At 43.9% G+C, this 10,079-nt stretch overlaps 1 pseudogene across 1 annotated transcript; it reads right to left on the reverse strand.

The window, feature by feature from the left end:
• Nucleotides 1–1,285: 1,285 nt before the first annotated feature.
• LOC149363110 (uncharacterized) lies at nt 1,286–5,422 on the reverse strand (annotated as a pseudogene). The gene is made up of 3 exons (XR_016288558.1): nt 5,276–5,422; nt 2,818–2,894; nt 1,286–1,511 (listed from the first exon to the last, which is right to left on the reverse strand). The product of XR_016288558.1 is annotated as an uncharacterized LOC149363110 (transcript).
• Nucleotides 5,423–10,079: the final 4,657 nt, after the last annotated feature.

The following is a 10,079-nucleotide window of genomic DNA, read 5'->3' on the forward strand; positions in this document are numbered from 1 at the left end:
TTGCTGTAGGAACCTCTAGGCGGGTGGTTAGCGCGGAAGGAACGGGGTATCAATTGAGTGGAGGAATGCGTAACCGATGGGTGGTTACCAGCGGAAGCATCTGGAGGGTTTACCTTGGATTGAAGAGGGTATCACGAAAGCGACGGAAATGGCAACCGGAGAATGGTTACTTTGGGAGGAGGAGGGCATGGCCAAAGCGCGAGAAAGAGCAAGGGACCGCTCGGCGGGTGATGACCATGAAAACCACCCGAAGGGTAGTTACCGTGGGTATGGAGCGAGCATAGACAGGCTTAAATGGGGCTGGTGATCGTGGACGGAAGAGGGTATGGCGAGAATGTCAGAAGGCGCAACCGATGGATGGTGGCCACGGCAAACGGGTAACCACCCGGACGTTAGTTATCCTGGAACGGGAAGGGTAAGACGGGAGATTAGAAAGGTGTAACTGGTGGGCGCTTACTGCAGAAACCATCCGGAAAGTAGTTACCGTTGAAGGAAAACAGTCTGGCGAGATCAGAGCAATTCTCAATAGGAGTATGGTTTCCGTGGAAAGACGCGAGCATGGGAAGAGCAGAAGAAAGCTGAAGAATGTGGCTACCGTCGAAGGTTTAAAGATGAGGCGAGAGATTAAGAAGCCATCGGAACGGGAACCAAAAACACAGGAGTTGCCTTGGAAGGAGGAGGCCTATCGTGGAAGGATAGGGGCATAGCGAGTGCGTAGGAAGGCTTTACGGCAGGTTGGATAATGTAGAAGGAGGAGGGAAAGTACGAGGAGAGCGAAGAAATATAGCACCCTCCGTCTTTGACAGCGCAACTCTAGGGAACTAGTCGAAATACGAGTATGTGTGGAAAGATGGAAAGAGCGTTCTACAACTACACAGATATGAAGTCACGCACATACTTTCTACTAAAAATATTGCGCAGCATAATTAACTTACCAGCTGTAGCCGAATCTTGCGTTGCCTGGTGCTAGCCATCCTACCAATCTTTTGTGTATCCTATGTGCTAAGGGATGGCTAGACGTATCTGTGTTCCTTTTTCCTGGTTTTCTTTCTTATCAGTTTTCTTTTATGTAAGGTAAGTGTGAAGGTTCTTTAAAGCCTGCCCCGACACCATTTAATGAAGATACCAGAAATGCATATTGTGCCACTCCCTTTTTCTGATACTGACATGTCTGAGGTACACACGCGGCACAACACACATGTCTGACATGACACGTCTGAGGTACACAACATTAGGTCACGCGCCTTCATTCAGGTGAAGCTTCAGTGGTAGGCAACATCGCAAATGCATTCGCGTCTGTGCGCTGCACTTTATTCGGCACCTCAACTGATTCTTTTCCGCCTGAGCAGCTAAAAAATGTCTTCGTGCTGTTCCATCTTCCGCTGCAGTTTCAGGCAGATCTGGTAGCCTCATTTTCCTTGAGAACCGGAGTTTTGGGTAGCATTTGCTTCTTTTGTAGCGTTCAGTAGTCCCAAAAGCATGTCCAGGATTGGCAAGTCAATGGGAGGAAGCTAAAGCCGCGAAGAGAAAAAATGGCGCTCTATGTTAATTCTATCAACTTCGAGAGTACAGAATTCGTACGACAATTTTAGAAGGACATAACAACATATGTCTCAAAGAAGGGTTCACAGAAATGAACATTGAACAGAGTGAATGGGAAAGAAGCCTCTCACTTTCCGACTTCTGGCTGCATTCCTTTGTTAACGACTGTATGGTTATAGATACTTTTCGCACTAGTATACAATACCATGTGACACAGGCTAGACACGTTGACGGAGGGAGCCAAGGCTGATCAGGTATGAACCTGCTCACACATATACTTGTTGTGTGTACCTAAGACAGCATATTAATTCCTGAGGTGCCACACGGAGACTGGCCCGATCTAGGTAGGATTGTGACTGGCCCGATTTCTCACCGTGCGACTAATATTATTTGCAAATGGGGTTGCAGTAATTGGGCTGATGGAAAAAGAGCAAATTATTTTGGGTTCAGCTCTCCGAAAAGCTATTTACACAAAATATGTGTGCTCTGTTGCCCAAGTAGTATTCTATATTATCCTTTCATTTCACCTGTGTATATTTTTTAATTTTCTTTCACCAAATTTTTCAATTCCAAAATGTCGAGAAAATCTCTTCACATATGTAAATGGCCGTTTGCTGTTCCAGCTTCTCCCGATGGCAACCATGTGTGATGTAAAAGGGAGACTGTTGCTGCGGTTGAGACGGTGAGTTGCAATAAACATCAACCGGAGCAGAATGTAAATCGAAACAAGCTGAAAACAAATAGAACCACTCCCTGATGTCAAATTCATTTCACTGAATTGTTCCGCAAATTATTCGCAAAATACATGAATAATAAATGCCAGCTTTAGTAAATTCTATTCGTCCAAGCCATGGCAATCTTCTAATGAACTCGTATCACTTCGATTGAGAATAAAGAATTTCTGGGTGAACGATCAAATTACTTATTGCATTGTGGCTGAATGGATTCCTCAGTTTATTGGCTCAACTAAAAGTCTGCGTGTTTTGCAGTACTTCCTTATCAGATACATCTTGACGGGGAAAGTGTTTAAACAAGTGCAGTGTTTCTCATAGCGACAAGTAAATGTCATTCATTAACCGAACTTCAGCTCTGTCGACAAATTTATGTTTATACTTTCATGAACAGTACTGTCATGAGATTCTGACCACAGCCAGGGATTACACTTTGGTGCAGAGGTTGCCTGGCAATATTGTTTGTACCCCTTCAAAACAATACCTTTTTTAAATCATTATAAATAATCAAGGTAGCGAAGGGCAAAATATTTACTACTCTTACTGGGATATCGATGGGAGGGCATAGCCAACCTCGGCACATTGGAGGGCGACGGCTAGGTGGTCTTGAGGCTGACGATGCTGCAAAAACGAATGGTAAATAGGAAATTAGGTGAATAGGTAAAAAGTTTTTAAACTTCGGGTCAATCTACTATATCTATATATATAGGACAGAAAACTTGGTAGGGCTAGGTTAATAAACTTGAAGCGCCGCCGCGGTGGCTCAGCCCTACCAAGTTTTCGTCCTATATATATATATCGATATAGCAAATTCACCCAAAGTTTAAAACTTTTTACCTATTTAATTAAGTGCTCAGCTCCTGACCCGAAAGACGCGGGTTAGATCCCGGCCGCGGCGGTTGAATTTCTTTGGGGGAGAAATTCTAGAGGCCCGTGTACTGTGCGATGTCAGTGCACGTTAAAGAACCCCAGGTGGTAGAAATTTCCGGAGCCCTCCACTGCGGCGTCTCTCATAGCCTTAGTCGCTTTGGGACGTTAAACCCCATAAACCAACCTAAACCAATATACTTGAAGCAAGCAGACATGGTAAAGAGACACTGTTGTTTTCTTGTCGTTTCTTCAGCTAGATACATATATATAGAGTCGATTAAAAATACACATACAAAAAATTCGGCATATTGAACAGAACTAAATAAAACTGCAAATGAAAAAAATAAAAGGTGTATACACGGTAGCCCTGGCACTCCTAACCTTTATTGTGCACTGAATAGATGGAAGCCTAAGGTACAGATCATAATAGACGCATAATTTTGAATGCCGAAGTTTTAATTCACACTCGATTACTTCGCAGAGAAATTGCGTCTCAGCCAAACGTTTACTTGAAGTTGAAAATTTAATGAAGATTGTAAACAATGCTGCCGGTTACACTGTATTGGCGGCCGATACACCTTTTCCAAGTACTGTTCAGTTTGTTTTGCAAAGAAAATGACACCTTTTTCTAGACTTACATTCTGCAGCTGTTCGCTGTAAAAGCTCTGATTTTCTGCTCATGGTTTTCTTTCTTGGCAGCTTATTTCGTTCTTATGCGAACTTATCTTGCAAAAAAAGTGATTGATCATCTTTATTCATCTTAACCCATTTTCCTCATGAAAATCTACCTGAATAACTTTCTTAGCCGTGCACAGCAGATATCGAATAGTCTCAAGAAAACCCGCCATGAATATTACCTCAAATTCTTTCCGTAAAGCATATTTTACGAAATATATTTAATTACAACCTAAAGTGTAACTCTGCAGACAAGGCGGCATGATGAGTGGCAAAAGAAATTATTTTATTCAACAGAGCTTACTGGCCAAATTTGACGTGAACGGAATTGTGGAAGGGTAAAGGACACATGCTGCATTTGCTGATGCTCCGGCATTGTACTTCAACAGTTAAAAAGTGCCTTGCTGGACACTGCATAAAGCATCTGGTGATGCCGTCTACTGGCCGTATCAGAACAAAATGCAGCTTGCGGTCCGAACCCTTGAAGAAGGAAACGTGTTCCGTAAACTTACTATCCACGCAACGGCCTGGTAGGTATGCTCTCAAACGTAGCACGATGTCCCTGATGCGAACCCGCATACCATTGGCGCCATTTGAAAGACGCAAAAGGAGAAAAAGTGTATGCATTGTCAAATATACGCGCGCGGCAAACCACATGAATCGTCGGAATTATTGTGCAGCTTTCTGGTAAGGTGCCTCTTTTGCATGAAGTCCATTCCTGGCAAGCGCAAAATAAAAAAAAATACTAGCACTGCATCAACACTTCACTAAGGCTACCGTCGGACGCAACTTGAAGCTGCCGTGAAGCTCCGCCCCCATTCAGGACCTCCATACAGAATTCCTCCACGACAAACAAGTAGCCCGTTTTTTAAACTTGTCTTACAGGAACAAGGTGCTAATCAGAAGAGAAAAATTATAAGCTCTAGAAAGTTGATACCTGGTTTGTGCAATATGTCTCTACTTTAAAAAGCTCTTTTTTACTGTTGTGATTGGCCAGCGCAGTAATATAGGACGCCGCTTACCGTGTCTCAGTGTTACCAACCGCCAATTTTTTAAAATTGTGTCCTACTCTGGTCCCAACCAGAAAGGCGACAATGAAGCCGACAGCGGCGCGTGATGAAGCCCTCGAGCTAGGCCTTCTGGTTCTTTAAGCATATTCCATCCGGTCATCATCTCGTCCCGTTCGTTGACTTGCCACTGCGGAACTGTGTTATATTTCTCGCACAGTACCAATTCAAACCTCCAAGTCTCTGTACGGAAGTTATCAAGAAACGGCTTCTAAGTTTTATACGTTATATACCTGCCTAGAATCGGCCGTCAGTAGAGCGTTAGCAGTGAGTTTATGGAGTTTGTTACAAGAACATTAATTAGTAATCATTGAAGTCTTATTTCTATGAAAAAAAATCACAACAACGCCTTCAAAACGAACAAAAAATGTGAGTAAAACGAAAACTTACCGACAACTACCATGACGACACAGAGAAGCAGGACGTACGAGAGAACCTTCATGGTGTCGGGTGCTTGCACTTTTGGAGAAAAACAACTTGCATTGCCTATTTTCACGCCGGCACAACTTTTATACGGTTACGTGCATCATGATGCATTGTGGTCATTTCTAACAAAAAGAAACGCAGGCATGTTCCGTCGCACATTTTCTGTGGCAACACGGCCCTAAACATTGCGCTCAGGATTGAAATAAAACAAATCGTTACGGTCTTGTCCTGCCTAGAAGCGGAAGCTGGAAATTCAAAGCGCTTCAAGTTGGAGCGCGCAAGATAGATAATATCTACCATGGTTTCATTCGTAAACATTGTCTCTCATGTGTAAGAAATTAATAGTGTTTTTGAAAATGGCATATGCAATTCATGGTTCTCTGCATGGCTCCAGACAGTTTTCAAGCCGTAGGAAAGAATATTATTCCACCTTTCAGAGGCATTTGATATATTTCGTGACATTTGGCTCCTTGCTGAAAAATACACCTTTAACACAATGGTGAAATTGTGTGCACAGTGTTACCTTATGGCACTACGTACTCTGAACTTGGGACTTAGTCGGACTGCCTGTGAAAAATCAACCAACATTAACACTTGCAAACAGACTACGGCTTATTTTCCGTTTTACCGCGCAGGAAGACTGCAGCGGACGGCTAAAAAAGTCGTTCTGGAACGTTGGATGATTATACAGTTTATAATACAATTTATTCTTGACGCAAGCAGGAATAGATGGGTAGGCCAAGAGAGGCCTGCTGTATTATCCAATGTCCGCAAAATCACCTGCAGCTTAAAAAAGAACCTAACCAGTTCAGTGTACCCGTGGTGTTCTCTGCCCCCAGAAAGCTGGCTCAGCTAAGCAGTCGCATAAGTTGCGAAAAGCAAAAGATTGGCTTGCAGAAAAGCCTTGAACAGCGTTTCGTAAAATGCGCCACCAGTGTAGTCTACGCGGTCGGACAGGGCGTTGCCTGAACGACCGACTTAAAAAACATGCAAAAAGTAAAGAAAATAATAAGGGTGAACGACTTGTTGAACGCGGCAGGGATTGCACCAACGGCTTACCGCGGTTCCGCGACGTGAGGGTTCTGTGCAGAGACAAACAGCAAACAGCGCGTGAAACGTTGGAAGCTATTCACACAAAAACTGCGGCTTCGAACTGTATGAGTGACACATCTGTTGATCCCTATTAGGCTGAGAAGAAATTCCTCTCATGCCTACTATTATAATACTTTTTAAATGCATTTACCTGTCGCCTTTATAAGCGTGCGCATGTGCAAAAGTTTGCGAAGGCTATATATGTCGATCGCTTTCACATCATTAAAGAGTTGTGAATAAGCGCCCCTTAGTAAACGCCGTGTGTAGTGCATCTTGATGCCGGATTCCTTGAAGTATTTTAGAAGAGAATGTCTCTAAATTATTTCCAATTTTACAGTGGTGTAATTCCAAGAAATATGCTTTCAGGCGTGTTCATCGAAGAAGCCACCTGGAGGAAAAGATACATATACTAAGTTCTCTACACGAGCTGTATGAACGCCGCATGAAAGGCTCATTTCAGTAGTACTTGTCCCCTTTCAAAGTGTTTGCTCTTGCTCGGTCTACGTTCGGTCGGCGAAGCGAGGAGGTACGTGGTTTTGCTTCTGTTTAAGCCGAAGCTGGGACAGGGAGCCCCGGCTGAAGTATTACTTCTCCAAGGAGAGTACTGGCTGATCTCTGGGGTATCTTAAGAAATAATTTCTTTTTCATGACACGCAGCGCTTGTCAGTACTGCATTCTGAGGGGATGTTCCAAGAAAAAGCCAGTTCTGCTATCAGACAACATATTCAGGCACCCTGTATTAACTCGGGAATCAAGACGTAACGGGCGAGAGTGCCTCTTGGGGTATGATGCTGGATGGCTGAACGGTTGACAGGGCGAAACCAGTTTGTTTAAATGCATTTTTCTCACTGAAAAAACGCAAGAAAGACCTACCTTTCCGAGTGGTTGTGTCTGAGACTGACCCATTAGAACATATTGTTTTCCGTTTCTTCTTTAAGTGCTGTCAGTGTCACATATTGACGGCCCCTTCGTTATTGCGAACCAGGACGAAAGGTTTCAGTTCCCACAGAAAGGGAATACTTTGGGCTCACGACCCTTCAGCATAACCACAGAATACTCATTTTGCCTTTCAGCATAACCAAAGAATACTGATTTTGTGCGGCGCTCCATAATGGCCTGATGTCAAGCATGAAAGCATAAATTTTTGTTTCGATGAAGAAGCACACCTTACATAACAAAGGCCTGCCCATGAAGAGGTTTTTGGATCTCACCTAATTTTAAAATAGCCAATCTTCGTAGTTTATACTGGATCACTATACTTGCAGACGGCTCAGATTTATATGTAGTCCTGGGTGGCACCGGTGCCTTGAGACATTTTTCACCCCAAAATTGGAGCATTACCGCTGAGAAGTTTTTCTATCCCTGTGTAGATGACATTTTTTGGTTTGCTCAGTAGGATCGTTTTGCACATCTCATCTTTGATGTTTTAAAGGTTACCATAGAGTGCGGACGGTCTCCTAACTTCTTTTTTTAATCAGCGGATATTACGAGGGATGTTCAAGTCAAATCCGGCACAATTGTCAGTGTAAAAGTTTTTACACTGAATAAACTGGTATTTTTGCAAGATGCATTTTCCTGCTACACTCGCAGGTTTTTCTAGACTTTAGCCAGTACTACAATGCCAGCAGATTAGTGAGGCTTGTCAGTGCACTGCAGCCAAGATCTGGCCGCAGGCTCTTCATGGAAGTTTAAATGACAGCCTTTGAGAAACTTTTAGCCGCCGATATAGATGGAAATCACTCGGAAGTAGGTCTGAATTTTAGGGGGGTGTGGCAGTGTCTTCAAGCCCAGTTTTCTGGCCTGCAGGTTGTGCTATGCGCTACACGTGGGCGTTCATTGTTACAAGAAATTTAAGCTGAACTCTGCTGTTCGATGGGCGTACTTACCGTATCCTCCGTCACCTCATTCTGCGCATCTCTCTAGTTTCGCACATAAATTGGTACAGCATACGGTGAGAGCTGAGACTTGTTCCATTAATCAAACAGAAGTGACAGGATCTCTTTTCGTGCTGACGAAGAAAAAAGTCCCACTTTGACTTCAACGCCCTGCGTATTTGGTTGCGGTGTGCAGATTTACTTGTTAAGTTTTGGGTGTAACATGTCTGTTGGCGTTACTACCTTAAATCGACCAAATCATTATTGTCATTGATGTCGAAAAAGACGTGAAAGTGGCCTTCTGTCTGCGCTTAGTTCTGCTAAAGTCATTTCATGAGTGTGATGGACCTCAGCGCCCACGTTCTGTTGCGTGGAAGCCTCAAAGGAGCGCAGCTAAAGGAGCGGAAAAAACGAAGCGTTCGTTTTTTATAAAGATAAAGCGCTGGTGCGGAAGAGGCGCTGCTCCGCGCAGGCTTGCAAAGGAAGTTTACATCATCATCCGTTGATGAAGAAACTCTAAAATCCTGCCCAGCTCAAATTCAAACTAGATACCTCCATGGGGTGCAGGAGCTGCACAGGACTATTTACGATGGTCCTCGATGGCAGCCATAAGGAGCAAGACCATACTTTGCCACCGCATCCACGATGAAGGTATTCACTTTTTTCAAGGGACCAGTAATGTCTCGGACATTGTCATTCACGCAGAAGCTCCATTTCTCCACGCTTCAGCAGGTCGGGTAAATTTACCTAGTTTGTTATCAAGTTTCGGAGTTCGCTCACGTGCTCTTTTATACAGCGCGGCTAAAAAACTTGCAGCATGTTTTCTCGCTCTTTCCAAAGCCTTATCAGTTTGTCTGAAAAATAATTCGGTGGAGATGACGCGAGAAAGGGTGGAAGCGCTGTCAGCCGTCGACCAAGTAGAAAACAGGTCGGCACCAGCGGATAAGGTTCGTCAACGTCATTAAAAATGTCATGTCAGAGGGCGAGAATTGATTATCGCCTCAAGTTCAGTGAGCAGCGTGCACAGTTCAGTATGACTGAACTGACGCCTTCCAAACATTTTTTTTTAAAGAGTTTTCACTGAACGTAAGAGTCTATCATAGAATCCGCCCCGCTTTCGTTGAACATCATGAGTCACGAAGTATGCTGGAAGATTACGACGTTGAATTAACTCCCATAGCTTTTTGAGCTGCTTAGCAGATCTCACAAACGTTCGTGCGTTATCATTGTACGTTTTCTGACAGAACCCACGCTTAGAAACATATCTTTGCATAGCATACAAGATATTCTGCGTTGTCACATCTCCAACAAGTTCCAAATGCGCAGCTTTTGTTACGGAACATGTAAATATTAGGATGTGCACGCGCTAATGGTCGTAGTGCTTGAAGTCGACACCTGTCACAAGAAAAGAGAAAAGTGGCTGATGCAGTCGATGGGCAGAGGAGTGCTGAAACGGTTGCCTTGCAGTCATTGACAAATTAAACGTCCTCGGACCACTTTCTTACAGCTGCCGAGCTCGAAGAATCCGGTACCTTTCACGCAATAGTGTGAAAGTATCTCGGACGTCAGCGTGATAAATCTGCCTGTGCGCGTGCTGGACGATCAATCGCGAAAATAGGAGTTCTTCAGAAAAAGGATGAGATGCTCTGATCCATGCGCGTCATGTTATCTTTTTTTTTTCTACTCGCCCCAGGACACGTACTAACCCATTGTTGCCAAAATAAACCTAAGCTGTTGAAGTGAACTTCCTGGGGAAAATTGGGCTTTTTTTCACGCAGTCCGCCTCGGCTTCAAAAAGGGTC

The sequence above is a fragment of the Amblyomma mixtum genome, chromosome 2 (assembly GCF_055824585.1).
Source record: "Amblyomma mixtum isolate Tamu chromosome 2, ASM5582458v1, whole genome shotgun sequence".
Taxonomy (NCBI): Eukaryota; Metazoa; Arthropoda; class Arachnida; order Ixodida; family Ixodidae; genus Amblyomma; species Amblyomma mixtum.